General features: G+C 39.4%; 1 pseudogene; it reads right to left on the reverse strand.

Moving 5' to 3' along the window:
- Positions 1–3,398: 3,398 nt before the first annotated feature.
- LOC133754978 (large ribosomal subunit protein uL22-like) lies at positions 3,399–3,995 on the reverse strand (annotated as a pseudogene).
- Positions 3,996–4,451: the final 456 nt, after the last annotated feature.

The following is a 4,451-nucleotide window of genomic DNA, read 5'->3' on the forward strand; positions in this document are numbered from 1 at the left end:
CTGAGGAGCCCATAATAATCAGTATAATTAAGAAAAGACAATGAAAGCTCTTTTCCTGGGAGTTTACCCTGACAAAGCTACCTCCTTCCATTGTATTTCTGCAACATTGTACTAAAACTGTAGTCAGGAAAATGAAACAACAAAATGGAAGCATTAGATAAATGGATCAATTTTTAAACAACAAAATTTTATTTTGTTTTTAGGAAACATTTATTTAATAAATACAAATTTTGAAAGTACAACTTTTGGATTATAGCAGTTTTTCTCCCCATAACCACCCTCCCACCTGTAAACAATCCCATCTCCTACTCCCTCTCCCATCCCATTCTTCATTGATTCATTTTTAATTATCTTTATATACAGAAGATCAACTTAGCATATACTAAGGAAAGATTTCAACAGATTGCACCCACACAGACATACAAAGTGTAAAGTACTGTTTGAATACTAGTTTTACCATTAATTCACATAATATAACACATTAAGGACAGACATCCTACATGGGAAGTAAGTGCACAGTAACTCCTGTTGTTGATTTAACAATTGGCATTCTTATTTATGATGTCAGCTCTTGTCATGAGCTGCCAAGGCTATGGAAACCTCTTGAGTAAACAAACTCTGACATTATTTAGACAAGGCCATAATCAAAGTGGAAGCTACCTCCTCCATTCAGAGAAAGGTACCTCCTTCTTTGATGGCCCATTCTTTCCACAGGAATTTCACTCACAGAGATCTTTCATTTAAGTCATTTTTGCCTCAGTGTCATGCCTGAGAAACTCTCATGGGCTTTTTAGCCAGCTCTAAATGCCTTAAGGGTTGATTCTGAGGCCAGAATGCTGTTTAGGGCATTTGTGATTCTATGAGTCTGCTGTGTATCCTGCTTCCCATGTTGGACCATTCTCTCCTTTTTAATTCTATCAATTATTATTAAGAGGCACTGATCTTATTTCTGTGATCCCTTTGACAATTAATCCTATCTTTATGATCAATTGTTAATTTAAACTGATCACTTTGACTAGTAAGATGGCCATGGTACATGTCAACTTAATGGGATTTGGAGCCTCATGTCATGTTTCTGGCTCTACCATTAGGGGTAAGTCTGAGTAAGCATGTGCTGAACTGTACAACTTCTCCCTCTCTTATTCCCACTCTTATTTTTAACAAGGGTCAATTTTCAGTTGAATTTAAACACCTAAGAATAATTGTATGTTAATTAAAGAGTTTGATCAATGGTGTTAAATAGAAAAAGGAAATACTAAAAAGAATAAAATAGTAAGCTATTCCTCAACAGTCAGGACAAGGGCTAATCAAGTCATTGTTTCTCATAGTGTCAGTTTCACTTGTACAGGCTTCCTTTTAGGTGCTCAGTTAATTGTCACAGATCAGGGAGAACATATATTTGTCCCTTTGAGACTGGCTTATGTTCTCTAATAATTTGATGGTGTTGGATAGTAGGCTTAGATCTTTAATCCAGGTTGAGTGGACTTTTGTGTAAGATAAGGGTCTTGCTTCATACTTCTGCATGTGGAAATCCAGTTTTCCCAGCACCATTTATTGAATAGACTGTCCTTGCTCCAGGAATTGGTTTTAGCTCTTTGATCAAATATAAGTTGGTTGTGGATGTTTGGATTGATTTCTGGTGTTTCTATTCTGTTCCACTGGTCTATCCATCTGTTTCTGTACCAGTACCATGCTGTTTTGATTATAACTGCTGTGTAGTATGTCTTGAAATCTGGTATTGTGATGCCTCTGGCTCTGTTTTTGTTGTACAAGATTGCTTTAGCTATTCAAGGTCTCCTGGGCCTCCATATGAATTTCAGCATCATTTTTTCCAGATCTGAGAAGAATGTCTTTGGTATTTTGATTGGTATCACATTGAATGTATAAATTGCTTTTGGTAGAATGGACATTTTGAAGATATTGATTCTTCTAATCCATGAAGAGGGAAGATTTTTTTTTTATTTTTTGGTACCCTCTTCTATTCTTTCTTTAAAAGTTTTGTAATTCTCATCATATAGATCTTTAACATCCTTAGTTAATTTTATTTCAAGGTATTTGATTTTTTTGTAGCTATTGTGAATGGGATTGATCTTAGAAGTTCTTTGTCAGCCATGACATTGTCTGTGTATACAAAGGCTGTTGATTTTTCTGCACTGATTTTAAATCCTGCTACTTTGCCAAACTCTTCTATGAGTTCCAATAGTCTCAGTGGAGTTCTTTGGATCCCCTAAATAAAGAATCATATCATCTGCAAAGAGGGATAGTTTGAGTTCTTCCTTCCCAATTTGCATCCCTGTAATTTTTTTATTGCTGAATGGCTCTGGCAAAACCTTCCAGTACTATATTTAATAGCAATGGTAAGAGTGGGCACTTCTGTCTGGTACCAGATCTCAGTGGATATGCTTCCAACTTTTCCCCATTCAATATGATGCTGGCTGTGGGTTTTTCATAAATTGCCTTGATTGTCTTGAGGAATGTTCCTTCTATACCCAATTAAACAACAAAATTTTCAATATATGTGATTGACTCTACAATCTACAGAGATAATCCAAAACAAACTATAAACTGATAAGAGAATTAAGTGATATTAGTGAGTACAAGATCAATATATATCAACTGGCTTACCATGTAGCAGCAGGAAAAAATAGAAAGCCATTTTAAAAGATAAAATACAGACTAGAAAACTTCTATAGAGTATCTCTAAATATTTTTCAAATCATTAAAAAAGTCAAAATGTCCTAAAATAAAGTTAATTCAAAAACATGAAGAAAATGAAAAGCTTAGAATTCATTAAATTTTGAGTAAATTTCATCTCTTGTAAAGGAGTTTATTGGAAGCTCCAGGTCATAAGATCCCAAAAGAATCACAGACATGGGAAGGTGGGAGAGATCCCCAATCTCATGTGGTTGAGTCATCAGGAAAGTGATAGCAGCCCCTGTTATTAGGAGAACTAGGCTCCAGGAGGGAGAGCACCTCCAGACCTGAGCCCAAGACTCAACCCTCACTACCCCCATCAGCACAGCCTGGATGAATGGCACCCCTTTTCCCCACCCCTCACAGAAATGTAGTAGATATGACTCTGAATGGATGCATCTTCTTTGACATGATGCCTGTTCACTGGCTCAGCAAACTGTCCAATCAGACACACTGGATCAACAATGAAGAGCAACATGAGGTCTTTTTCTTCATGCTGCTAAATACAGCTTCTCCAGTCTGCTGCTTAAGGGGGTTCCACGAGGCTCAGTCTTTGTTATCTGTGAAGTTCTCTCACTACAAGAGCCATCAGAAGGATGCCTGGACAGCTCAGAATCTGGAGTATGGTGAGTATGTGGGGTTAGTTGCCTCCTGCTTGCAGGATGGCAGCTGGCATGGGACACTGGATATCTTCTCTCTTTTTTTTTCTTTTAATTCATATTTATTTTATACTGAGTTTATTCCCGAGCCATAAGTTTTTGCTTCTTTAGTTTCTTCTGGGATATCTTTTTCTTCTGTGCCACCTCCTCTTCTGGCTTAGGAACAATCTGTTCCTTCTCAGTGAGGATCATCTCGATGTGGCACGGGGAGTTCATGTACGGGTTGATCTGGCCGTGGGCTCTGTAGGTCCAGCGGCACATCTTGGGGGGCCTTGTTCACCTGGATGTGCTCAATGACCAGAGAATCTACATCCAAACCCTTCAGCTCAGCATTACTCTCTGCATTTTTAAGCATGTGCAGCAGAAACTCGGCACTTGTTTTGGGCCAACAACCCTGGGTCCAACCCCACTGCTTGGCCTGGGCACATCTACCAACTCCACCATTGTACCAACGGAATGGCACACACTGCTTCTTTAATGTGATATCTTTCATGTATTTGGTGGGTTTTTGGATATGCATACCCTTGATGGCCTGGGCAGTTTCTTGAGTGTTCTTAAAGTGAACACGAAGATTTGAGCCTCTTGATTTGCATGATTTTGTGGGGTTTTCTGGGTCCAGTGAGTAGTGAACCATTTTCGCAGGCCACCTAAGGCTGCTTACAGGAAGTTGGATATCTTCTCATTCCTGAATGTGGTGACTTTGGCTCATCCCTAGAGCTCTGTATTTTTCCAAATTGTGTGGTTAGAATGCACAGGTTCTCAGGCAGAATCCAGACTTCATGCATGGAATTTGGGGGAGAAGCCATGATGTGTGGGATCCCCTGTCCCTTGTTTCTCCCCCTGGATGATGTAATTCCCCTCAGTTAGGAAACAGGTCACTAAATCCACAACCCAGTCCTCTTGGCACAGCTCTTCCTAAGGGTGTGTGGCTCTCATGCTGTGGTTGCTGGATATGAGCTGACCCTGGGGCAGGGATTTCAGAGACAGCCCAAGCAGCTGCCAAGAATCCTTTCTTGGGGACTCTGCCTTTTCTCCCTGCCTTGGCATCAGCTCCCTCTGAATATCTGTTGATACAAAGAAATGGTATTTGCAGGGGAG

The sequence above is a fragment of the Lepus europaeus genome, unplaced genomic scaffold, assembly GCF_033115175.1.
Source record: "Lepus europaeus isolate LE1 unplaced genomic scaffold, mLepTim1.pri SCAFFOLD_363, whole genome shotgun sequence".
Lineage (NCBI taxonomy): Eukaryota > Metazoa > Chordata > Mammalia > Lagomorpha > Leporidae > Lepus > Lepus europaeus.